The sequence below is a fragment of the Passer domesticus genome, chromosome 7 (genome assembly GCF_036417665.1).
Source record: "Passer domesticus isolate bPasDom1 chromosome 7, bPasDom1.hap1, whole genome shotgun sequence".
Classification (NCBI taxonomy): domain Eukaryota; kingdom Metazoa; phylum Chordata; class Aves; order Passeriformes; family Passeridae; genus Passer; species Passer domesticus.
In genome coordinates, this window is record NC_087480.1 from 34544611 (window position 1) to 34571736 (window position 27126).

At 51.7% G+C, this 27126-nt stretch overlaps 1 long non-coding RNA gene across 2 annotated transcripts; it reads right to left on the reverse strand.

Annotated features, from left to right (window-relative positions):
* Positions 1–11904: 11904 nt before the first annotated feature.
* LOC135304803 (uncharacterized) lies at positions 11905–24094 on the reverse strand. 2 transcript variants are annotated; one of them, XR_010366038.1, is made up of 4 exons: positions 23660–24094; positions 18406–18519; positions 14489–14577; positions 11905–13707 (listed from the first exon to the last, which is right to left on the reverse strand). It is a non-coding gene; the product is annotated as an uncharacterized LOC135304803 (long non-coding RNA). The 2 variants fall into 2 exon arrangements; XR_010366039.1 differs by lacking the exon at positions 14489–14577.
* Between the last annotated feature and the right edge of the window lie 3032 nt (positions 24095–27126).

Sequence of the window (27126 nt, forward strand, 5' to 3'; positions counted from 1 at the left end):
CAAATGAGAACAACAGCTTGGCTCGTGCCTTGTGTGCTCCCAGAGAGCTTCCAAACCCCTCCCTGCTCCAGCCCTCGGGTTTGGGGTGCCCACTGCTGTGTGCCCCTGCTCTGGGCACCACGGGGAGGCAGAGAGAGGGAGGTGCTTTTGCAAGAACTGGGGGCAAACCCCAATTTTGGTGTCTTGGTTTATGGCTGCTGTGGTGGGGGAGACGTTCTTGAATGCACCAAGTGACTTTTTGGGGCATGGGGTGGGGCTCAAATGATTTTTTGGGGACATGGGGTGAGGCTCAAGTGATTTTTTTGGGACATGGGGTGGGGTTCAGATTATTTTTGGAGGGATGGGGTTCAAGTGAATTTTTGGGGGAGATGGGGTGGGGCACAAATGATTTTCTGGAGAGATGGGGTGGGGCTGAAATGATTCTTTGGGGTGATGGGGTGGAGCTCAAGTGATTCTTTGGGGTGATGGGGAGGGGCTCAAGTGATTTTTTTGGGAGGATGGGGTGGAGCTTAAGTGATTTTTTGGGGGATGGGGTGGGGCTCAAGTGATTTTTTTGGGGGATGAGGTGGGGCTCAATCGTTTCTTGCAGAGCCAGCATGGAGAGCCCCAGCAGGGACGTGGCCAGTGGTGGGTGCAGTTAGCCAGCCTGGAGCAGAGCTGGGGCTCACAGAGGGATGGGCTGATGCAGAAATCACGTTCCCTGGGGACAGAAAGGGGCCATTAACGGGGAGATGGAGCACAATGCCTGTGATTTGTTGGCAGGCACGACCTCCAGCCCCTGGCAGCACCTCAAAGCAGCTGGGAAGTGCCAGTCGGTGGCGATGCTCCGGCGCGTGATGTGGGGCGCCTGACCCTGGCGTAAGGCAGGGACACGGGCTGGGACACAGCCTGGGACACAGCCTGGGACACAGCCTGGGACATGGGCAGCCTGCTGGGGAGGGCACCGACCCAGCTGCTCCTCCCCAGGATGAATCCCCAGTGCTCCAGGGATGTGCTGGCCATCCTGCCCCATCCCAAACATGCTCGCCCAAAGCAGGTTGTTTCCCCAAATCCCAGCAGCACACAGTGTGTCTGTGGGAAAACTGAAGAAAGCCAGCAGGGAAAAGCGTTTTTGTAATAAGTGAGCTGCTTTTGTACCTGCACAGCGAGATGCTTAAATAACTTAATGCAGGAAATCATTTTGGCTGCTGCAATTTCGAAGGCTCTGAAATAGCTTTGCTGCTCCCTGGGGAGCTGGGAGCAGCTCAGGCCTGGCAGCTTGCAGCACCCTGCAGGTGAGGTGCAGCTGCTCCTGGCGGCCTGTGGGGCAGGGCTGGGGGGAAATGGGACTCCTGGGGATTTTGTGATGCTTATTGTGAGGTTTTTTTTGGAAGGAAAGTGTTTGGGGTGAGCAACAGGGGAGAAAGAGCTTGTAAAGGGAATAACAGCTTGCTCCAAAAAGCTGGGAGCATCAAGCAGCCAGGGAGTGCTTTGTCTGGCTTCTTCCTTGAGTGTCCCTCTCATGGGAGTGTCACCCACATGGAATGGTTTGGGTTGGAAGGGACAGTAAAGATCATCCAGCTCCACCTCCTGCCATGGGCAGGGACACCCTCTACCATCCCAGGTTGCTCCAAGCCCCATCCAGCCTGGCCCTGAACACTTCCAGGGATGGAGCAGCCACAGCTTCCCTGGGCACCCTGTGCCAGGGCCTCCCCACCCTCACAGGGAAGGATTTCTTCCCAATACCCCCTCCCAACCTGCTCTCTGTCAAGCTGAAGCCATTCAACAGCAGCCAGCACAAGCCTCCTGCTCTCCTCTGATCACTTGTTGCTTTTGGCCACCAGCTTTGCTTATATCCACAAGCCACACTGGGCCAACATTAGCCCAGGTGTCACATGTGATGTTTGTCACCTCTCTGCTCCCAGACAGGGCACTGCAGGCACTCCTGGCCTCTCCTACCATTCATGGAGTCCAGCTGGGAAAATCCCCAAAAGAGACTTGGCAGATCTAGAAGCAAAAGTAAAGGAAGCTTTGGCTTTATAAAAAAATTTGAAAACCGGATCACTTTGTCCCAAAGCAACTGAACTCAGCCCAGTACGTCTACTTTTTGTTACATTATGTACTGTACTCCAGCCTGTTTTCCCAAGCCTTACAAAAGCAAGTGGATCCTCATTTTGTTTGCCTGTCCCAGCCCTCAGTAACATGCTGAACTGGCTGGTTTTGGGGAGGTCTGGCAAGGACATTAATTCCTCCCAATATTCTGGTCTTGCTGGCTGTATGAAAACAAGTGCCAGTGCTGGAGGCTGGCTTGATCCCAAGTAGTGAGGGAAAGGCTTGTTGGGTCCCTGCTTTCCCAAAAATCCCCATCTGGTGGGAATTTGTCAGCTGGAGCATTGAGATGGGGCTGCCCTGATCCCAGGCACCTCCTCCCTTCCCAGCCTGCCAGCAAAAACAGCCTGGGAGGATTCTCTGGTGTTTTGGGATCTAGAGAAGGGCTGAGGGCCCTGCACCCTGCCTGATTCTCCAGTGATATTTTTCATCTTCCCATCCCTCTTGCAGTGGCCTGCTTTTCCCAGCCTGGTTGGTAATTTTTAAGAATCTTTAAGAATAGGAGGCAGCAGCTTAAAATGCCTCCTGAAGAGCTGGATTTTAGTCCCTCCCTATGGTACTGCTGCTCTGGCTCCCTGTAAATCACCTCACCTCTGCCAGGACTGAGCATCATCCTCCCCCAGCCAGGGCAAAATGTGCCCTGTGCTGGAGTGGTGGGAAATGGGGATTTGTGCCACCAGGCAAGCTGGGATATACAGCAACCACCTCTGGCTTATCACTGGAGAGCTGGATAGGACAGAAAATAGACAGAAATGGACACTGGATAGGACAGAAAATGGACAGAAATGGACACCAGATAGGACAGAAATGGACACTGGATAGGACAGAAAATGGACAGAAATGGACACCAGATAGGACAGAAATGGACACTGGATAGGACAGAAAATGGACAGAAATGGACACTGGACAGGACAGAAAATTCTGAGCAAGGCTCAGGAGGGTCCAGGTGTGTGTAATGCAGCTAAAATGAGGTGAGATAAGGGGGAAAAGGGAATAAAGCAAGGCAAGGGGCAGCATTCTGACCACCACAAGGCATCTGAAACAGGGTGGGATGCTTTGTGTGGGCAGCCACCAGGCAAGAGACGCGTGGCTCTGCTTTGTCCCAGCAGCTCTGGGGAGCAGCTCTGGAGCTCTTCCTTCTGCCAGGCCAGGACACAGCCTGGGGCCAGGGCTAAAAATGTTGTAACAACATTTGCATCCCATCTCAGTGGGTGTAGGTGCTCTCCATGCAGCCCCTCCCAGCCCAGAGTCAGCATCACTGCCTGGGGCACCTGGGGAAAGGGAATGAGGCACCTGGGGGGCTGCTGGGGCAGGGACCTCTCCTCCTGCCGGCCTCCTCACCCCTTCATTTCAACACACACTTCCAGCTTGTTTGCACAGCTCAGAATGTTCTGAGCATTATCAGTGTTTGCACTTTTGCCACTGTTTGTGCTGGTTGCACTGTAAAGGCAATAAAGTCAAGCTTTGTTTGCCTACAAGGAAGCCATGGGGTTCTTCCCCCCAGCTCGCCCTAAAACATGGCACCAGCCTCCCCTGGAAGGCCTGGGCCTGCTTGGGATGGTGTTCCTGGGGGGAAAAGGGGCTCAGTGTGCACAAACACGTGGGGTTCACACCCCATGTACCCCTGAGCTTCACGGGGAGTCTGACCCAGCACCCTCCTCCTTTCACCCCAGAGAAGCCAAGGGATCTGTCCTGGGGTGACTTTGTGATGTTTGTACCCCCATTTGTCTGTTTAGCCCAGAAATAATTTAAGAAAGGCGGAGATTCTGAAATAATTTCCCTGAACCAGCTGGGGAAGGGGCTGCTTGAATTTGCTTTCTAGAGGAAACCCCTTTAGAAGTTTTTTTACCAAAACTGCCCTAAACCAGGAGAGAATCCCACACCCCACAGCCCCAGCAGCCCCTTTCCCGAGTGGCAAAGCCACTTCTCTCCGAGCCCGGGGGTCAGGGGGCAGTGCAGGGGCCAGGCACTGCTGATGGCACACGGGGGTCCCAGGGTGCAGGGAGGTGACCTCACGTGTGTGCCCAGCCACCACTGCTGTCCCCACGGCTGGCACCACCTCCCTGCTGCCTGCAGCACGCTGTCCCTGTCCAGGGGGTTGAACATTAACAGGCTGGGGCCAGGGCAAGGCCGAGGGAGTCTCCAGAGTGTCTGGGGAAGGGTGTTATTTCTGGAGAAAGCTGTGCTAGGAAAGCTCTGCTGTGCTGCTCAGTGACCTTCTCCCCGCTCCAGAAAACCTCCCTCCATCCTCCTCCTCAGCTCCCCAGTGTTGGAGCCCAGGACATCTCTCTGGATGCCCTGGATGTCTCAAAGCCCTGGCAGGGGCTCAGAGACCCTGGCAGGAAGCCAAAGACACCTGGAAATTCAATCTTAATTCATGGAGCAAATTGCCAACCTTATATGAAGAATTACAGGCCACAAAAGTTTAAGTAGCATAGTAGTAGCAATCACAGGGTGAAGGGAAAAATTTTGGAGCACTGTACAGGGGGTTTTGGAATTCTGTACATGGGGGTCAGGAGTCCCAAGATGGAGGGATTTGGGCGTGCCCTGTCCTTCTTCTTTCTTCTCCTTGGCATCCATGTTCAGGATGATGTTGGCATGTGTGGATTGGTTCATGGTGAAGGTGCACTTGCCAACAAGGGCGAAAAGTATTGGAAATAGAAGGTAAATATCTTATATGTAGTTTTCACTATAAAAGAGACAACCGCCCCGTGGGCGGGAGAGAGTGCCCTTGGCTGTCTTGCTGATCAGACCTCGGCTGGACAGACAGAAAAACTTTGTAGATAAGGAACAATAAACTCAACTAAAGACCAAAAACTCAAGAGTCCAGACTCCTTCTTCAAAGCACAGCCTGCCCAGAACCACCTTTTCCCGTGATGGGGCAGAGACAAATGACAGCCGACCCTGACACCCCAGCTGCTTTCTCCACCTCCCAGCCCAGCACAGGGTATTTTCTATTTTCTATTTTCCACCCTGCCCGAGCCTGAGCTGCCTGGCTCTGTGTGACCCTCTTGGGGTGATGCCTCCTGCCCCGCTGAGCTCCTGGTACCGCTCCAGAAGCTCGGGATGGGGCAGAGCCATGGCAAATGGGACTGGATGGTGAGCAGGGCTGCCTGCTTTTCCTGGAAGGGCAATGTTCATTGTAAGTGATCCCTGGATTAAGGCAGGGCATTTTCCCCGCCCTGGCGGGGCTCACGGCGCCGCTGTCACCTGTCCAGGGAGCAGCCAGCAGCAGGAACTGCCTGTAAACAAGGTGCCTGCTGGCCAGGGACTGGAAGGGACCAGGAAAGGCACAAACCTCAGTGCTTTAGGGGGGTTTAAGCTCGCAAAAAAACAAAAACAAAAACAACCAAAAACCACAACCCAAAAAAACCAAAACCAAACCAACAAACAAACAAACAAACAAACAAAAAAACAACCAACCAAACAAAAAAACCAAAAAACCTCAAAAAAAAAAACACCAAAAAACCCCCAAAAAACCACCCAAAAAAACCAAAACAAAAAAAAATCAAAAAAACCCAAAAAAAAACCACAACCAAAAAAACCCACCACAAACTCCCCCCAAACCCAAAAACGAAACCAAAAGCCAGAAGAACCCATACAAACAAACAAACAAACAAAAAAAACTAAACAAACCAAAAAACCCCCCAAAACCCCCTAAACCTATAAACAAGGTGCCTGCTGGCCTGGTTCGCCAGGCACTGGAAGGGACCAGGAAAGGCAGAAACCTCAGAGCTTTGGGGGGTTTAAGCTCGCAAAAAACAAAAACAAAAACAAACAAACAAACAAAAAAAACCACAAAAAAACCCAAAAAAAACCACCACAAAAAAACCCGCCAAACCCAAAACGAAACCAAAAGCCAAAAAAACTCCAAACAAATAAACAAACAAACACCCCAAAAAACAAACAAACAAAAAAATCCCAAAAACAAACCACCAAAAAACACCCAAACAAAAAAACCCCACAAACCAAAAAACCTCCCAAAACCCCCTAAACCTACAAACAAGGTGCCCGCTGGCCTGGCTTGCCAGGGACTGGAAGGGACCAGGAAAGGCACAAACCTCAGTGCTTCAGTGGGGTTTAAGCTTGCAAAAAACAAGAAAAACACAAAAAAACTCCAAACCAAACCACACAAAAAAAACCCCCCAAAAATGAAACCAAAAACCAGAAAATCCCAAACAAACAAACAAAAAAACCTCCTGAAAAATAAACAAAACAAAAAAACCAGAAAACCCCTAAAAGCCCCCCAAAACCCAAAAAATAATCTAAATCCCCCAAAAGCTCCAAAAAAGAAACCAAAGATTAAAAAACCCAAACAAACAAAAAAACCCAAAAACTAAAAAACCCCCCAAAACTCCCAAAAACTAAAAAAAACCCCAAAAAACAAACTAAACTAAAAAAAAAAACAACAAAAAACCCTAAACCCTCAAAAAACTAAAAGAAACCAAACCCTCCCAAAAAAAACCCCGAAAAGAAAAGAAAAGAAAAGAAAAGAAAAGAAAAGAAAAGAAAAGAAAAGAAAAGAAAAGAAAAGAAAAGAAAAGAAAAACACAAAACACCCCCACAAAAAAAACCCCAAAAAAACAAAAACAAAAACAAAAACAAACCAGAAAAAAAACAGAAAAAAAATCAGAAAAAAACCCCCCAGAAATAAACCCAAACAGGGAAAAAAACCAAAAAACAAAAAACAAACAAAAAAAAAAACCCAAAAAACCACCAAGCTGTGGCTGGGTGTGAAATAATGCCTCGGCAGGACACAAAATGCAGGTGCTGTGCTGGCTCACCCTGCCCTCTCCTGGACACCGGCTCGCTGGCAAGCCGCTCCTTGAGGAAATAGCTGGGATTTTTAAGTGCCCTCCCTCCAGAAAACAGCCCGAGCTGGCTGAGGGGTGCAGCTTGCACAGGGCTCTTGGGCCAGGGAAGGATTGTGGCATGAAATCATGGATTTGTGGAATGGCTTGGACTAAAATTCAGCTTAAAGCCCATCCAGTTCCAACCCAGGGAAACGTTGCATCATTTGGTGTGACCTGGCGAGTCAGCACCCAAGGCTGCCTGAATTCCACATTTTATTGGTGGGGAATTTTCCATTTTCTGGGCCAGGAGGGAATGGCTGCAGTGCTGTCTCCATCTGCCTCCATCTCAGAGGAGGAGGATGCTGCTGTGGCACGGCCTGGCTGCCTGCAAACCCGGCACTGAGGCCTCTCAAGGCTCTTGGGGGTTTTTTGGCAGGCCAGGGGGCTGTGCCTTGCTCTGGGGAGGAGGTGCTCGCTGCAGCTGTCATCTGGGAAATCGGAAAAGCAGCCTGGGATGAGCCTGGTGCTGCCTGCTGGCAGCCAGCGTGGGCTGAGCCCTGCAGGTGGGCACAGGGCACACGCTGGGAGCTCAGCCTTGCCCAGCACAGCCTTGGCTGCAGCTCATGTTCTGTTTCCATCCTCTGGAGCATCTCTCCTCCTGCTGCTGCTGCTGCCAGCAGCTCTGCCCTGCTCACATCCACACCAGTGCTGCTTGGAGTCATCCAGGTGTTGTTTTCCCTGAGGGACTGTGATGCCGACGTGTTGCAGCCTAGAGGAAACCCCTTTAGAGGTTTTTCTGCCCAAATTGCCCTAAACCACAACAAAATCCCACATCCCACAGCCCCAGCAGCCCCTTTCCCAAATGGCAAAGCCACTTCCCTCCGAGCCTTAACCTCTAATCCTGCTTTAGCCCAAACCCAGGGATCGGGGCATGGGGTGGAGGCACAATCCAGCCCCCAGTTTTATCCCAAACCTTGCAGACAGGGAGCACAGGGTGACATGGACATACCCCTGGTGCTAATTGCAGTCTGGCATCCCAGGATTATGTTTTACTGCTGGTTATATCCCTGTTATGCTCCCAGCTCCATTCCCTACCCCTGGCTGAACTGGAGCACAGCAGGCCTTGGAATCCTCCTAATTAAATGCTATTTTTAAAATATATATCATAGTTTTTAGTGCAATTTAAAACACCTGACATAAAGACCCAGCTCAGAGACTCACATCCCTCCCAGCCTCCAAACACACCCAGGGATTGGAGGCTGAGCAGAGAGCCTGAGCAATGCCACTGGGATCACAGTTGATCCCCCAGCCCCTTCCCAAACCAGAGCACAGCAGGCCTTGGGATCCTCCTAATTAAATGCCATTTAAAAAAAAAATTAAAAATATATATATATAACAATTTTTAGTGAAATTTAAAACACCTGACATAAAGACCCAGCTCAGCTCAGAGACCCCCATCCCTGCCAGCCTCCAAACACACCCAGCATGTCCCCAGGGAGGAGAGGCTGAGCAGAGAGCCTGAGCAATGCCACTGGGATCACAGTTGATTCCCCAGCCCCTTCCTTTTGCCTGGGGATAAAGAAAGGACCCATTTTGGGGTGCTGAGCACTGCTCATCCCAGAGGGAGCAGCTGTCTGAGGCATCCCTTGGGAATGGCTCTGCTTCATCCCTGGACCTGGAGCAGTTTATAGAATTACAGGGCCAGACAAATTGTGATTTTTGTTCTAGCAGACAGGCTGCACCCAGGGGACCTTGCAGGAGATAAATCACTGAGCCAGTAATTGTATTTCTGCACCTTCCTCCCTCCTTGCCTTCAAATAAATGGGTTTAAACTGGTCCCAGCTCTCTGAAGAGGTGATGCTGAGAGATGGGAAGAGAGGAGAGGGAAGGGGCAGCAGAAGGCTCTCCCAGCCCAGGGTCTGGAAGGTCCTGAGGGTCTCCTCACCATGAACCCAGGTGCCTCCTTCTTGTGCAAGGAGTCACATCTGTTCTTGCTCTTCCCTCCCTCCCAGTCCCAAGGCAGAGCACAAGCAAAAGGATTTGCTGAGGCTGGGGAGGTGGGACTGGAGAAAACCTCTCAGCAGCTCTTGCTGCAGCTCTGCAGAGCTTTTCTGCCTGTAGCTTTTTTTACTTTATTTGGTTTCACCACATCTGATTTTATTGGATATTTCTGCCTTTTATGTGGCCCAGTACTCAGAACAGTCCATTTGGGAGGAGGCTTGATCTATACACATATCTCCATGTAAAAAAGCAGGAAAAAAGGAGACTCAGGGCACTTAAATGAGATAGAAGAGGGGGATTTGAGTTATACTCCCACAGTGGGGCACCAGGAGTAGGATTTTAGGATCTGCTCAATAAAGGATTTGAGGTTTCTAAAAGACACACAAGCCCAGAGCCCTGAAATAATAACCATTTTGGAAAACACTGCCCTAAAAAGAAAAAAAAAATCCCTACATTGATGTGGCAGCCCATGAAAACCAGCATCAGTCTTGAGCTCCCAAAGGCCATCAGGGTGGGTCTCTGCTCCCTATTCCTCCACGTGACAGAAATTACTCAAATTCTTCTCCTCCAGCAGCCAGGCAGCGATCCCGCGCTGCGTCGGCCGAGGAGCAGATGCAGCTCTGGCAGGCACTCAGGAAAACACCAAGTGAGCAAGTTTTTCTGCTGCTCCACACATCCTCACCATTCCTCAGAGCGGGGCGTAATCAGCCTCCGTTTGTTTTCACAGCTCAGCTCCAGAATAGATGGGAACACGAGCTGCAGCCAACTGCTCCTGCTGCTGGAAAACAGGGTGGGAAAGGTGCAATTCCTACTCCCTGTCTCCTTGAGCTTTGCCCATGAAGCAGTTAATAAGTGAGGCAGCCCAAATCAAGCCTTGCAGGTGCCAAAGGTGCCTCTAGGCAGGTTCTTTACTGTCAAAAATACAGGCACTTGCTATGATTCAATATCCATGAGCTCAGCCTTCTTCTCTGGCTGATTTACTTCCCCAGTGTTGCAATGCATTTGCAAGAGTTAAGACATAGTGTGCACCAGCCAGCCTGCCTCTAAGTTTGTTATCAAACCCCCAAGAATTCATCAAGGCTATTAGAACATAAATTGTGCTAAATTAGGAAAGAAGAAGCTGAGAAACCAAATACCAAGATTGCAAGAAGTAGATAACAGAGGACTGTGAGACACCCAAACTATAACCAATCACATATACTGAGAAATACAAGCAGAAAATGAGTGAACAAAACAAAGGCACAAATCAAAAAGTGTGTACACAGTAATTCGTAGAATCTATAAATATGTGTGTAATGTCAACAATGAACAGCTTCTACTTAACCATAATAGTTGTACAAGAGTCCTAAATTTTCCACAATACCCCAGCTGAAACATATCACCCTTCCTGACTGGAGAAGACAAATCAAGCTGTACGTGCCTTTATACTACACCCCAACCAGCCTGGGAATATTGGCAAGGTTGTTGGACACCAACTCTGTTCCCACAAAACATAGCGTGGGATGTGAGGGATCAAAAAGTAGATTTCTTGCATGGAATGGAAAAAAACACCAACACTTGAACTAGTGATGGGGAAATGCTTGAAGGAAGACCTTGCATTTTTTTTTTGGTGATTTATGCAACTTTCCTGGTAGATGTGCAGTGATGGAGAGTGTTGGTGTGACCCAAATATTGCAGGGCAGAACAGGGAGGGTCCTTCCACTCTCCCCTCTGCCCGTGGCTGTTCCCTGTGTCTGGGTGCCACTGTGCTGCTGGGCATGATGCCTTGTGCAGGCTGACCTAGAGCAGAGACCAGACAGAGCTAAAGAATAAAGCAGGGATTTATTAGGAGGTATTAATTAGATCCACCTTGGGCAGCACAAGAGCCCAGCCAGGGCTACACCCAAGATGGGCCCAAAATGGTCACAAAAAATGCACAACTGGTCACGGGGTCTCTCCCTTTTTTAAGTTCTACTCCATTTGCATATTGGAGCTAATTGTCCAATTCCAGCTTTAGCCCATGCTGTCCCATCCTGCTTGTTTTTCTCTCTTCATTCCACATTGTTTGTGCTCTTGGGCTGAGATTTGGATCATTTGTCCTTGGTCCCCAGCTGGAGAAGGAATTGTTTTGTCTCCCTGCTCTGTGCAGAGAGCTCACCATCCCCTCATATGAAGGCCAGACCCACACACTAAAGCAGCACAGAATCTGAAACACATAAAATCCAAAACCTGAGGCATCAGGGATAACTCTCCACACCCTCCCCACGAGGCCAAGGACAGCAAAGGGTGTTTGCTCATCCTCCCACCTCAGCCCTGCAACCTGCCTGGCACAGGCCTGGCACGCCCCGAGCGAGTTGTTGGCAAACGAGCACAGCCAATTTCCTCATCTCCAAGTGATTTATCTGCAGAAGGGAAAGCTAACCCAGCCTTGACATCCTGCTTTTTATTCTCCTTGGTTTTGCAGCCAGGAGAGCCAGGGCCTGAGGAGTCCAGCGAGCGTGGCTGAGGTCAGGCCACAAATCAGGCTCCGTCAGGCTGGGGGCCCCTGCAGCTGATTTATCTGCTGCCTGACGCTTCCTTATTTTTAGTGCTTGTGCTGGAGTTCCTCATTACTCAGAAAGAGCTTATGTGGGACTCCCTGTCCCCAGGGATGGTCCCTGCTGGGCTTTGTGCAGGATGCCTGAGCAATGGAAGTGAATTTCCTCATCCCATCTGCAAGCAGCTAGACACGAAGATACAAAGGAAAGATGTGGAGTTTCCTCTGCTGGGATCGTGGATTTGGGGCAGTATGGTGGAGACTGAGTCACTGGGAGCTTTGCAAGTTTTTTCATGCGTCCTAGGGCTGCAGTGGGCCATGAGATGCTCCACAAGCCCGTGTGAGCAGCGTTTTTATCTCAACCGTGGCACAAAGGTTATTCATTTCACACACCCTTGCCTTTAGGCAGGTGGCTTTTGAAAAAAATTCATTTTGGGGACAAGGGCTGCCCAGCCCCATGCACTCACACCCAATCCAGCAGCAGCACCCAATCCAGCAGCAGCAGCTGCAGCAGCAGCAGCAGCAGCAGTTCCTAAAGCTGTGATGCTCCAAGCACAGCCTCTGCATGGGAACACAGCTAATTTTAGCTCCTCAGAACGTGCAGCGTGGTTGAGATTGGCTGCAGCCAAAGAGATCCTGCTGGAGGGGGCTTGTTTGCTTAATGTGCTTCAGTATTCATCACCCTTAAATCCAGCTAGGAGCGTGTGTGCCCTCAGGGACCAACTCTGCACTCAGGAAAGGTGGACATGAGGGTGTCCTGACCAGCAGGGCCTGTGCAGAGTGAAAGCAAACATTTAGCTGGGGCTGAATCAGCACCATTGTGGGCTTTAATCTCCACACCAACAGCCAGGACACGGACCAGGATGAGCAGAGGAGTTGCCTTGTTGACTCCAGGAGCAGAGAGGCTTCCCTGCGGGGTCAGCAGGGTGGTTCTGGCACGCAGGAGGTGGCACTGGACTTTGACCAGCCGCAGGAAGGTGTTTACTGCCATAACGGCAGCTCCAGGGCTGGCAGCTTCCCAACGAGCCAGGCTGGGATGGAGGGGGACAGGGACCCCAAGGGGCTGTGTGAACTGCCCCCTTTCAGAGTTTAGGGCTGTTCCCCCAAAGCAGATTTCAGTACACTCCACCGGGGAGGTGTTTTCTGTTTGTCGTGCCACCCTGGAAGTGTTGGCAGTGATGGGTGATGCTCCTCCACTTTATCCAGGGTTGCTGTCACCTACAGGGCTGCAGCCCTTGAAGCTGTAACTTGATTCTGCAGCCCTATAAATATGACCAGAGCACCCTATAAATACGGCCAGTGCAAAACAGTAACAGTAACTGCAGAAACAGTCACCTAATCCAGTTAAATATAAGGACTGTAATCCAGCAGATTAGCTGAGCGTGGATGGGGAGCCACGGGGACCCCAGGATGGGGAACCACAGGGACCCCAGGAGGAGTCTCTGCCCAGTGCTTGGTGCTCAGCAGGCAGGAGGAATCTCAGGCAGCTCTTCACTGCTGTGCCAGCACCCTGAGGATGAGCAGTTTTGCAGTGCTGAAGGTGGTGTTTGGCCATAGAGCAGACCAGTTCCTAGAGAGGTTCATGAGGAATTTGCCATGGGATTTTTGGGCACGGAGTCAGCTCCCATGTTGGGTGTCAGAGGCTGCTCCTGGTGGTCACTGGAGACTGATCTCTCTCTCTGAAGCCACCGTGTCCTGTCATGTCACCAGTCAAAGGTTTGTTGGCTGCCTGGGAGCTGCACAGAATGCTCAGCTGGTGCCTCCCTGGCACCATGCACACACCCCTTGAGTTTCACACTGGGAAACTCCTTCTTCCCTCTACACCATCTGAACAGTGATCAGGTGACACCAGCAGGGCAAAAAAGGGGTTGCAAACAGAGGTTTCAAACCCAGCCCAGAGGAGTTGGAGACTCACCTGGAGGTTGTCACTCCCCTATCTCCCCCAGGCCCATGGGCACAGCTGGGAACAAAGGGGGACCAGGGTGACTCAGGAGCTTTCCCAGACCTACCTGCAGGGAAGGGGAGCAGTAGGGCATGGACATTTCTCATTTGCGGCACAAACCATATTTTCTCTTTTTTACTACTGTAGGAAGCTTCATTTGGAAGAAAATATGACAGCACGCTGCTCAGCTGGCTCTGCAGGGCGTGGAAAACAAGGAGGAGGGGTGGGAGCAGCAGGGAGGACAGGGCAGAGCAGAGGAAAACCTCAGCTCAGGCAGTACAGTGCCAGGGCTGAAGGGAAACTCACTGCATGCCATTTCCCAGAGTCATCTTTGCAGTCCTGGAACCAAGAGCCGGATCCTGGAAATGCTGCTGGGAGAGAAAAGATGCACCATAAATTTTAGCTGTAAGGCAACCCTGAAGAGGCAATAAATATGCCTGCATTCACATCCCCTTGCCAAGCTTCACACCTCTTCCCATTCTGACACCCAGCTGTGGCATCTGACCCCTGGGACCTGTCCTGCCCCATTACAGAGATCTCACCTGAGCCCTGTCCAGCACATCATTCCCAAAGTACACCCTCCTGGTAATTTTATTTCTCTCTTTAATCCCCTGCCCTGTCTGAGTGGCCAGGGCAAAAGGTAGCAAACAGGAGGGCATGGGAATCCCGGGGCTGATGGCAGAGATTTACAGCTCCTGCTGCAATGGTTCTGAGCTGAGGAGGGTGGCTGGAAGGGCAGCTCAGTGAAGTGCAAAGGAATGGGCAGCATGAGATACCGAAGCTGGAAATTATTCAGCCTAACACTGAATAATTTCCTCCTGGCTAGGCATGTCCTACAGGCTCTAAATCCTCCTTCAAAAGAATTTAATAAATCCTGCTTTCCCCATCCTGCCCAAACCAGACACTCCTCTGTGTAAGGTGGGTCCATCCCCTCTGCAAATGGGTGGGAGCTCTTCCCAGTGTTATCCCTGTGCATCACACCATCAGCCAAGGAGGAGCTGGGAGCAATGTCCTGGGAAGGTCCCTGCAGCAAGCCAAGAGGGTGGAGATGGGCACAGCCCCTTCTCTGCCTTCTGAGTCACTTTCAAAGAGAAGAGGGAGGCAGACGAGGAGCTGGTGTGATGGAGGCACAGTGGATACCACACATACCTCTGATCCCATCTTGCTTCCAGTTCCTGGAGGAAATGGCCTGGCACACTCCAGCAGGACCACTCTCTGCTGATCAGCTTCTCCCAAATCTGTTTAGCCCATATATGAGACTCAACATCATGGCTATAGCCAGCAGCTTCCAGTGGAGGAGAGCCAGAATCCTTATTCCAGCCTTTTTCTTTTTTTGTGTGTGTTTGGCTTTGGGGGGTTTTTGTTTTTGTTTTTTTTTTTTTTTCCTTTTTTTGCCTGCAGTGGAAGGGAAAAGATTTGAGTGGCTCCATTCCCCACGTGCACTGAACAGGGAGGCTGAGCAATGCCATGGGATCGTGGTAGCCTCAGAGATGCACCTTAAAAGCCTGAGCAAACTGGAAGGACTTTGGGGCACTACCAGCAGCAGGCAGGGTTTAACATGCAATGCTGCTTGTGCTGCTCGCTCCTTGATTTACGCCTTGAACAGATTTCAAAGCTTTTGGCACCAAAAGAAGCGACAAAGACCTGGCCCTGGAAGAAGGCTGCAGCTAGAAACGCAGATGCTGTAGCACTTCTCTTTGCTGGGGGATGGCTGGGAAGAGAGGCCAGGGAAATGAGGGTGTATTTCATGTTGTCTTTGTGATTTGGTGAGATGCCAGAGTATTCAGCACTGAGGGGGGAGGGGAAGATTATCTTTGCTCCAGAGAAAACTTAGTTGTTCTTCCAGGGAAGTCTCCTCTGAGGTTTGAAAAGTGAAGGGAAGGTCGCCCCTGCTGCTCTGGACTGACCACTGCCCTGCTCAGATCACAGGCAGGGATGGGAATTGCCCCGGGCCCAGGGCCATGCCTCAGCAAACACCTCCTGAAGGTGTTCTCCCTCCCATGACCCTGGTGCAAAGCTGGCTGCCCCCTTGCCCACTCCCTGCTGCCCTTTCCCATCCTCCTGGCCTAAAAGGCTGAGCTCAGGCAGCCTCTGCCTCGGTTGCCTCATGAACACAGAGCTGTCCTGCACCAGGAGGACCCTCATCCTACTGCAGAACCCATCTGTATCCCCAGCCTGGACAGGAAAAACACACCCTGAGGCCTTTTTAAGGAATATCACCTTTTTACTGGCACAAGTCCCACCAGCACTGCCTGTCCCATCCCTGTGCAGGGCAGAGCCCGTGGTGCTGAGCTGGTGCCGCTCTCCTGGCAATGCCCTCACCCCTGGGAGCTGTAATTCCTGGAGTTTCCCTCAGGCAGCTGTTGCAGGAAAGCTGCCACGGGATGTCCCAGGCTGCTCCGTGCCCCTGGGCCCGGCTCTCCTCGCCTACACAAACCTTTTGTGCAAGAAGCCCTGGGCTGAGCCTGCCCTGGGCTGGAGCAGCAGCAGCACGCACAGGGACACGCTGCCCCTGCCAGCTGTCCCTGCCACCCTCCTCGACAACTGGCATGGCTCAGCTGGTGTTCCCAGGACATCTGCAGCCCCACACAAGCTCTGTGCCTGTGGTTTTCCCCATGCAGGGCCTGCAGGACTCAGCCTGACCCCTCTTTGCTCACAGCAGGCAGATGTTCTCCCCCCAGCCCTTCAGGATCCCCAGAGCTGAGCAGATCCATGTCCTATCATCCCTTCATGACATCCCAAAAAACCAGGGGAGTGTGGCACTCCTCTAGAGGTGGCTGCAAAGTGTTGGGATGTCGGGACAATCCCCTCTGGCTGCTGCCATTGCTGGCAGAAATTTCCCTGCAAGGCCACTGCCTTCAAGTCCTCAGCTCACCCCTCCTGAAAGGTGCCTGTGCTCAGCTGGGGCTGGGCTCTGTCTCCAGGCAGCACTGACAGAACCAGAGCACACAGCCTCAAGCTGCACCAAGGGAAATACAGGCTGGATATTAGGAAGAAGTTTTTTACAGAAAGGGTGATAAAGTTCTGGAATGGCTGCCCGGGGAGGTGGTGCAGTCACCATCCCTGGGTGTGTTTAACAAAGCCTGGATGTGGCACTGGGGGCCAGGGTTTAGTTGAGCTGTTGGGGCTGGGATGGACTCGATGATCTTGAAGGTCTCTTCCAGCCCAGTGATTCTGGGATTCTTACTAAGCTTCCATTTGCATTTCTTTGCTTTAAGCCACGACACAACACCCCAGGCTGAGGCTTCATCAGGATGCAAATTAGAAGAGCAGAGAATCATAGAATTTAGGTAGGAAAAGAGCTCTAAGATTGAGTCCAGTGCCATGACTGCATGTTTTTTAAATACTCCCAGGGGTGATGACTCCTGCATTTCCCAGGGCAGCCTGTTCACTGCTATCAGTGCCATGGACACAGCAGAGCTCCTACATCTCCACAGAAGAGCCTTCACCACTCCCTGGGTGCATTTCAGCACAGCTCTGCATCTCAGCAGCAAACATGGGCCGTGTTATCCTGCCTGCACCACCAATCTGGGGTCCAAACACCCATCCTTTATGTCAGGGATGGGCATTGCATATCCCTGACACCTCTGTGCTCAAGGAGTGCCAAGGTGAGGTGTCCCAGGAGCAGGCCAGGTAAGACCAAAATGTGGTTTATTATCCTGCTCCCAGCCACCATCAGCTCTGTGGCCTGCAAAAAGCCCTGGTGCAGGGAGGAGGCACAGGGACTAAAAAACAATCCAGCATGTTCAGTGTTTTCATGCTGCAGCGTCCTGTGGAGTTCTGGACGGCAGCAGGCAATCCCTGTCCCTCACTCCCAGTGCCCCAGGAGCTCGGGAATCACACCAGCACTGCTCCAGCCCCTGCTCCCCAAAACAACAAAGAGGAGGGGGAAAAACAAACCCCTTGAAACGATCTGGCTGGACCCAGGGAGGACCAAACCCTGCTTTTCTCATCCCACCTCCAAAACACCCGTGATTAGGAACAAGGCTCCCTTGAGCAGCGATGAAATCTCCCCCTGTGTTTTCGAGGCTATTCTGCCTTGCTGGGAAAGGAGGGGAGCTGCCTGCAAGCTCCAGCCCACGCCTCCCCTCCGGCCCCGCGTTGAAAAACAAGGGGCTCTGGAGGAAGAAGCAGGCGAGAAGGGAAACACGCCGTTCTTGCAGCACCTCCTGCCCCTCGCATCCCCGCCGCGGAGATTGGCCGGATCGGCCGGGAAGGGGGGGTGGGAAGGGGAGCCCGCTTTGGTGTTACTGGGCAGATTTGGGGATTTTGGGGGGGATGGAGGGAGGGGGCCGGGGGCACAGGCGCGCCTGCGCCGGGAGGGGAGCGCGCACAGGGCTGGTTTTGTGATGCTGGATTCCTGCTCGCCTCCGCCGGCGCGCTGGGACACGGCGTCAGCTGCTCTCTGTCTCATGCTGCTCTTGGGGCCACAGCGATAGGGGGGACAGGGATGGCGAGGGGGGGGGCCCGGGGTTGGTGCTGGGCTCCGCGGTGCCCGCCTGAATGTGCCCATTGTGCTGGCAGGGAGGGAGCAGGAAGCGCTGGCATCGCCTTGGCACCTCCCCGGCGCCCTGCCAGCCTGGGGACCCCGGGAAGGGGGCGAGGGCTGTGCCCCCCCCGGGGTGGCTGGGGAGGGGGAAGGGAGAGGAAATAGGGAAAAAGTTAAGAAAAAAAGAGAAAAAAAAAAAAAAGACAAGGTCTGGAAGTAGAAAGTGTTACCGTGCAGAAAGGGGATTGAAAGGAAAGGGAAAAACACAGCCAACCTCTTTGTCTGCTGCACTTGGGCAGGAAAAATGGCGTTTTTCTACGGGCAGTAAAAAAAACCAAACTCCTGCCACTTGCCCCCAATGCTAATTTCATCCCAGGTGGCTGGCCCAGCACAGGGCAAAACTGATCCCAGCTGGATGTTTCACCCAGTCCTGGAGCCTCTCTGAGCAGTCCCTGGAGCCCCCCCTGGGCTTTACCACTCGGGATCTCCCCATTTTGCAGCCCCTGCCACCCAAACTGCCCCCTCTTCCTCCCTCCCCACACGATGGGAGCTGGGCAGGGGCACTCTGGGCACCTACCCCTGTCCTGGCCATGTGCAGCCTGGGTTCACCTGGACAAGGCCTCGTCCACCATCAGCACCAACTGAGAAATGCCAGAATTGCTCAGTGCTCCCACACAGCACAAACTTAAACCTGAAACAGGAGGCAGAAACTTCAGTGGCAGCAGAAAATGATTTTTTTATTTTCCCTCTTTCCTTACAACATGTGAGAGCAAACTGATTTCTTTAGGCCAGAGCCCAAGAGAAGATTAAACCTCTTTGCCAGAAGGATGTGCCAGGCGCTCTCTCCATCATCCTGCAGGAATGTCTGGGGTACCTCTGGAAAAAGTCTGAAGGAAAGGTGCAGGAGTTCAAGGTGGATGGGGCAGGGTGGGAGGAAAACCTCCCAAACTAGCTTAAAAAGCTTAGAAAAAAAAATAAAAAGAGATTTTGGAGTAACATTTTGGAGAGCATTTTCAGGGCCCTGGTGCTTTGTCAGGGGAAACATGGGTAGGTAGGACCCTCATGCTGGACTTGAGGTGACAAGTTATGGGTGTTAGACCACTAGGTTTTTTAATATTTCTTAATTTTCTTAAACCCACTACGTTTTTTATATTTCTTAATTTTGTCTGCTCATTAGTGTGCAAATCAGAAAGTTCATCACCCCGTTCCAAGCAGAGGGAATATAAATAGGATCATGAAAGCAATCAGGATTTGCTTCATGCAAACAACCAGAAAAGGCATCCTGGTTCCAGTTTCCTGGCGCTTCCTGTGTGATGTTTGCATTAATTGATTGCATTAATTGATGCTCTTTGTCACGGGGAGGAGCTGACACCCACTCCTTAAAGGCAGCACCTGTGGTTGCTTTTGGGGTGTACACACCAATAACTTGTGGTTTGTCCAGAGTTCACCATGCCATTGTTGAGCACGTGGAAGGAAACTTCCAGTCTGGGGGTGTCACCCTCCAAGGACTTTGCTTAACCTGTGCCACCACCACAAACACCTTTTTTTGCAGGTCCACCTTCCTGGTGGCCGTCACGAGAGAAGATGGGGTAGGTGGCAGCAGCTTGGAAGATGCAGCCCTTGGCACACTGAAAGCCAAGCAAAGCCCAAGACAAAAGGATTTGGAGAGCCACGCTCATTAGAGAAGGAAGTGAGGTGTTTTTCCCTTGTGGATGTGAGCTTCTATTCATGGCTCCTCATTAGGGCTCCAACAACCTGTGGACCTATCCCAACTTTGGGCTGGCAGTGTCTGCGTTCCTATCAGCTTGGAATTGTCCATTGGGCAGGTCACTTGAGGGAAAAAAAAATCAAAATCCCATGCAATTATTAACCTTGTGCTCAGTCTCAGCTCAGTGGATGCTCTCCTGGGGTGACCCAGGGCACTGACCTGGCCCTTCCGCTCTCTTCCCACTCACTCCATGGACTGGCCAAAGCCAATACCAAAGGATTTTAATTAAAACTCCTTTCCACCCACAATGGTGGGCATTTAGGCTGTTAATTGCAGAGCAGACAGCCTCTCAGTGAACCAGTGACTGTCCAGCTGGCCAGTGTAGCCTTTCCAAGTCAAGGGTTGGGAACATTAGTGCTGAGCACAAGAAGAGTCTTTCATGGCAAGGACACGTACAAAACGAGATGGATGATGACCATCGTCATCATTAGGAGGCAAAAAAATGGGAAGAACATTTTCTTCTGCTGGGCAAGGGTGGAAACTGGGCTCGGAGCACATCTCTGCCATGTTGAAAAAAAAAATATGGACACGTCTGACCCTCACAACAAATGTACCCATGGCACAACCAGGACAGTTGATTTCCTTTGTACTCTCTCCACTCTACATTTCCTAGGGAAGGATGATCAGGTTTGTATCTGCTGTTCCACTGCAAGTATTGGAAGCTCTTGCCATGAGGGTCTTAAGATCAACAGAGAGGCCTTGTCACCCGAGTCATATAAGGATGCATCTTCCTTTTTCATGACAGCATTGAGGCAGTGGCTCCCTGGCTCTGTGAGATCCACACACAGCCAGAACAGATCCAGAAGCCCTTCTCTGGTACCTCCATACAGTGCAAAGTCATGTCTTACCGTGTGTTGTTGCTCCTCAGGCTCAAATATGTGTTTTATAGTGCTGCTCTTCATATCATCCTTGTTGGTCCTGTGTTTCAGGTCACCCATTTCTCTTTTTTTTTACACCCAGTATTTCCAGTGCCATGATACCCCCTCAGCTCTGCCTCGTTCACACAGCTCAACATTGCTCTTCTGCTTTTTTGGGTCATTCACAGAAATATGAAATAAGCCAGGTCCTGAAGCTGACATTTGGGTGGGTTCAGGGGGAACCTTCCCTTTGCCTGACAGTTCCCCTGCCATGGCCGCCAGCCAGCCCAGACCCACCTTCATCCTGCTCTCCAACCACATACAGGACATTTCATGCTTCAAAATCCTTTGGGGATCTTGCAGCCTTCCCTGAAGGAGAACAGTTTGGCTCCTTCAGTGCAGTTCAAGAATACACAGCAAGGACAGGCATCCTCTGCAGCAGAGGATGGGACTTGGTGGGGATGTCACAGATGTCAAAGCCAGGTTGGATGGGGCATTGAGGAACCTGCTACAGTGGCAGGGAGGGTTGGACTAGGTGATCTCTAAGGCCCCAAACCACTCTGTGATGGTATGAAAGGAAATATTCTAGCTATGGAATTTCTCCCCCAAAACAACCCAAGCTTTGGGGATGTTTGCTGCTGCAGCACTCAGCTCTTACAGCATGGAGAAATCCCATACCACCCGTGCCAGGAAAGAGCATAACCTCCCTCCCAGTACAGCCCACCTGGGCTGGCCACCACCCAGCTGCCAAACCCACCTTCCTCGGGCCATCCACACATTAGGCTGATTATAATTACCTGCCAACCTAATTGCATCCTTTTCCTAGGAGAAAGGGAGATGCTGAGCATGGCTGGGAAGCTACTGGTAATTAGAGGGATATTTTTATAACCTGTACTGAGCGCCTCATATCAAGAGAGCAGAGCCAGGCATGCAAAAAGCCATGGTGTGTGTCTAAAGCACCCTGGTTGTGCTCCTCACGACTAAACAGCAGCAGCAGCAGCAGCACAATTCACTTGGCAGACAGGAACACCCCAACTCTGCCTTCATGGTCTGGGTGACAGGATTTAAAGGATATTGTGTTGGTTTGCTTGCTCTGAGTTTAAGCCTGGCTTTGCTGGGTGGCACAGGAAAACAAACTGCTCTTTGGAGAAAAAAAATCTAGAAAATTAGAAAAACCAGAAAATTCACCTTGAAGATAAAAAGGCCTTCCTCTCCATTACCAAGCATGGCTTCGGGAAACCATAATTTGGTCTTTCTGCCCTAAAATCATCGCCAGCTTTCCCCTGGAAAACAGCCCCGGTGTATTTGTAATTGAGGGATGTTGACTGGAAGATGAAAACAAGCTGGTAAGGAAAGTCTTTGCTTTCAAATGCTACAGCTTTGCTGTTTGGAAACTTTCTCTTTTTCATGTTCTCCTTCCCAGCCAGTTCACATTTTTGTTCCAGTCTTTACAGGGCCAGCCAGGCACTTGTGTGCGGAGCTGTTGTTAGTGTGTCATGGATAGCAACACATACCTAAGGGAAGGAGTCAACATTTGCTGGAAACGGGCCTGGCTGAACTCCCTTTCTCCCTCCCTCATCCAAATGGCCCCCAGCTTTGGAAAAGTTTTCCTCCAACTCTGAACTTGCTTGGCCCCAAGTGCTATAAATAGTCAGAACAAAACCTCCCGGGCCAAATGCCCCGAGTGTTTCGAAAGCTTTGATCCTCTGCTGCTTTTTGGGAGCTGGAGCCTTTTCCACTCGTGCAGCTGGAGCCCATATTCCTGCTCAAAGCAGGGGCAGGGAGAGCCATCCTTGGGGCTGGGAAGGGGTGGGAATCCTGTGAGAAGCCCCTGTGCAGACCCTCCTCACCTCTCTCAAGGTGACCCAGCATCGGAGAAGGAGCAGGAGACAGGGGGCTGAACTGGAGCCATGTACTGGCCTCGAGTCCAGGAACCTTCCAGCATGGAAAAGGGGCTTCCAAGGAGGTCAGGGAGGGACTTTTGACAAGGACATTGAGCAATAGGACAAGGGGCAGTGGTTTTAAAGTGACAGAGGGCAGGCTTAGATTGGATGTTAGGAAGAAATTCTTCATTCAGAGTGGTGAAGCACTGACACAGGTTGCCCAAAGCTGTTGTGGATGCCCCATCCCTTGCAGTGTTCAAGGCCAGGCTGGATGGGGCTTTGAATAACCTGGTCTAGTGGAAGGGGTTCCTGCCCGTGGCAGGGGGTGGAAGAGAAGATCTTCAAGGTCCTTTCTAGTCCAAACCACTCAATGATTCCATGAATCCCTGTGAGGAGAGCCATCCCTCAGCCAGGGGTGGTAAGCAAACCCTCCTCCTCCTCACTCCCACCACTGGGTTTGTGTTCTGTCCCTGCTGTCCTGCGGCTTGAGGGTGCTTTGCTTCCCCATTCCTCCCTCTGGGTGTGCCTGGCCCTTGTGCCTTGGCACTGCTTGCCTTGGCCAGAGACAGAAGTGGAAAGACACAAACATCAGGGAAAAAAAAAAAGAAAAAACAAAACAAAACAGAAAAAGGGCTGCTCTTGCAGTATTTCAAATCCATTAAGCCCAGAGTGGGAATCCTAGGAGAAAGCCAGCTCTCACAAAACCCCAGGCCAAGAGGTTTGAAACAGCAGTCCCAGGATCTGCATCCTCCCTGCCACCAAGATCTCAAGGGTTTTGGAGGAGCAGAGCTCAGGCACTTGCAGGGGTGCTCAGCAGCCAAAGCAGGCACCCAGGCAGGCTCCTCCTCAGGCCAGCACCTCCTTTCCTGCTCTGCATTTCCGTGGGTTTGTGTGTGTGTGTACCTCAGAGCCCCCACATCCCCACCAGGAAAGCAGCTTTTGGCCCAGACAGCTTTTCCCCTGCACAGCTCTTCCTCTTGGGAGCAGAATCCAGCCACAGCAGTGTGCACAGAGCAGCACAAGGCTTGTGGCAGGGCTGGGGCAGCTCAGGATAACCCCCCAGCAGTGTCCTGGGAGAGGGGACCTCACTGTCCACCATGGCTGGCAGGACAGGGGTACAGCACCACACCACCCTCCCCTTGTGCTCCTTCAGCAGCAATTTCTGAGGAGTTCTGCTGCATCCCCACACTAGGCCAATGCTTTCCCCCAACCAAGTGACTTTAGGGTGGCTACAGGACATTGTGTTCCCAAGCAAACCCCACTTGAAACTGTTTGGAAAGGTTTCAAGCCCTGCCAGCGAGTGTGTGCCCCTTGCCTTCTCACCTTGGAGGAGGAGAGCAGTGGTGAAATCGTGGATCTCTGGAGATTTAGGGGAGCTGGCATGGGTTTGGGCTGTGTCTCTGAGGAGCCAGCTTAGCTAATCCTGTGTTGGGAAAGGGCTGAGGTCAGCCCCATTGCCCTGTGTCACTGGCAGGGATCAGTATGGGGGCAAGAGAGCCTGGAAATTATTCCTCAAGGGAAATGATAAATAAAGTAGCCCAGCTTTAAGAGAGCACTGGAAACCCCCAGACAGAGTCCATTGCAGAGAAGAACAGAGTTTTATCTCCCTGCTGCACCCCACGGTGGGTCGGACAGAGCTCAGTCCTGCTGCCTGGTGGGGTAGCTGGGCCGGTGACAGCGCCCAGCCTGGTGTCACCTGGGAGAATCTTCAAGTTGCCAGGACTCATCACCTGAATCCCTCCAGGGAGTTTTGCCCTCATTTCCCCGCTCCTCAATGCCACAGGACAACCCTCAGAGGGGCTGCAGCACCCAGAACCCGGCTAGGTGGGCTGCCAGGCCTCCTGCACGCCAGCCCGTGGCACCCGGGACAGGGTGGCCGCTCCCCAGGGGAACAGGCCGTCCCGCGGGGGTTTTGGCAGCGCGCGGCCTGCGAGGCGAGAGCTGGCTCGGGGCTTTGTTTTATGTCCTGTTTATCCTGCCGAGAGAAACAGAGGAGTCCAGTGTGCAGGAATCTCGCGTCCTCGCCCTGCTCCCCCGCCGCATGAGAGCTGCTGAGCAAACAGGGGAGAATCAAAGGCGGCTGCGCCCCGCTGGGCTTCCGCACCGCCGGCCCCGCTGCCAGCTCTTACATAAGCTCGGCCCGGGGCTGCTCTCGGGGCTTTTTCCTTGTAAACCAAGCAGCAAAGGCCCTGCAGCTGTGCTAAGCCCTCTGCTGATCAGGGAGCATTTGGGGTTTTGCCCCCTCGATGCACAGGCATGGTGCATTCAGCTGGTTGTGGGCACGGTGTGAGGGGACAAGGCCAGCCGCGCTCTCCCCACGGCATCCTGCACTCCCCAGACTCAGCACAGCACTGTTGTGTTTGTGGGGACCCTAGTGGCAGGGAGGAATGATGAATCTGACTCCACGTGCTCAGAAGGCTAATTTATTATTTATTTATACAATATTATATTAAAAAATACTAAACTAAACTATACTAAAGAATACAGGAAGGATACTTAAAGAAGGCTAAAAAGATAATAATGAAAACTCGTGACTCTTTCCAGAGTCCTGACGCAGTTTGGCACTGATTGGCCAAAGAGTCAAAACAATTCACGCCAAAATCCAATGAAGCAATCACCTGTGGGTAAAAAATCTCCAAACACATTCCAAAGCAGCAAAACACAGGTGAAGCAAATCAGATAATATTGTTTTCCTTTTCCTCTGAGGCTTCTCAGCTTCCCAGGAGAAAAATCCTGGGTGAAGGGATTTTTCCAGAGAATATGAATGTGACACAGCACCATCACTTCCTTTTATCTCGTCTCAACAATTGTGGTATCCCCAGCATCAGAACGCCATGGAACCATCATGAGGAGGCCCACAAAGTTGATAAGAGCATCTCTCCTCTGGAGACAGGGTGAGAAGGTTGGGGTTGTCCAGCCTGGAGAAGAGAAGGTGGCATGGAGACCTCACAGCACCCTCCAGTGTCTTGAAGGTATCTACAGGGGAGCCAGGGAGGAACTCGTCATCAGGAACTGTAGTGACAGGACAGGGGGGAAGAGGTACAAATTGACAGACAGCAGGGTTAGATGGACATTAGGAAGGACTTTTTCCCTATGAGGGTGGTGAGGCCCTGGCACACGTTGCCCAGGGAAGCTGTGGCTGTGCTGTCCCTAGAATTGTCCAAGCCAGGCTGGATGTGGCTCTGGCAGCCTGGTCTAGTGGAGGGTGTCCCTGCCCATGGCAGGGTGTTGGAACTAATGATGTTTGCAGTCCCTGCCAACCCAAACCATTCTGGGATTCTCTGATTTACCTCATCTCACCCTCTCAAGACTCAGCATTGGGGCATCTCACCTTCCCCTGCTGGAAAAAGAAGGTGCTTTGTCCCAAATCTGCTCCCTCTCTCCTTTGCTCCCAGAACATCACAGCTTTGTCACCACTGGCCTGGGTGTGTGACCTTTCCACCAAGCACAGCAGGAATGAAAACCCTGTGGACATAAAAACACAGAGAATATTAAATCCTCTGTGTCTGTGCCCTTCACCACCAGGCATGGCCTCACCGTCCCCTCCAGCTCAAGGACATCCTCTGATCTGGCAGGGTGACAGCTGCCAAAGGAGGACAAGGAAGAATGATGTCACCCTACCTTCTCTTTTCATCCCTACCTCCTTTCCCTCCCATTCTCTGTGTGCCTTTCATTATGAGAAAAGGAAGAAATAAGAGTTTCATGCTTTGAGAGGTCCCTGGGAGTCAGGGCAGGAGCAAAGGTGGCTCTAAGGGACCACTTGCCCCCACACCAGGCTCCAGCCTTGTGGGGTACCCCAGGAACAGCTCCTCAGACTCTCCAACACTGCCTAGACCTGCCATCCATCCATCCATCCATCCATCCATCCATCCATCCATCCATCCATCCATCCATCTCCAGCAACACTATCATCCTCTACCATGCAAAAGTATTCCTACTTCTTACATTTTCTGAACTCTGTTTAATAATTTTAATTAAAAGCCATTTTAAAAGCCTCAAAATGCCATTTTCCTGGGTTTTCCCATCATGTAAACTGAACAGCACACAGCCTTGTTTACCTGCATGCTCCCTGAGCCCTTAGCAGGGAACTCCTCACTTTTCAGCATGAGGAATTAAATCAAATTAACTCATGCTTGGAGCAGTGGCAGGATCAGGCAAATCCTGGCTTGGCTCTCTCTCTTTAGACTACATCTTGCAAACAGAAGGGCTGGAAACAATTTTGCTTTAATTGCTTTTTAAAATGCAGCCAGCAGATGGTTTGGTAACCCGAATTCATGACTTTCCACAGCTCCAGGCTGCTGGCTTGGGAACCCAAGCCAAGAAGAAGCCAGGTAGAGAGGGACCCATCCTGCCTGCTTTACCAAAGCTCCAGCCAGGATGCCCAGGGCAGCATTGTCCAGGCTGACCCAGAGGGACAATTTGCAGTTATCAGGGCCACCTTGGCACAGAAACACTCTGGGTAAGCCTGAAGAACCCAGGAGTGCATGACATGGGCCACAGCTTCCTTGGAGAGCATGGCACAGTTTCTCCATGGCATGGGGGACGTGACCTGGCCACACATCCCTTTGTCACTTTGTCCCCGGGGGCTGTTCCCATGGACCCCTGCCCAAGAGCATCCCAGCTGCTGCTTAAAGGCTCATGAATCAGGCAAGCAGGGTCCTTTTCTTGCTGGCTCTCTCCCTGAACTGCTGTGTGGCTTCCCACTTGTCCCTTCACTGCTCTGTGCCAGTGTCCAGGATGTTCCCATGCCAAACAAACTGGGAATGCTGACTGCCAGGCCTACCCACCAG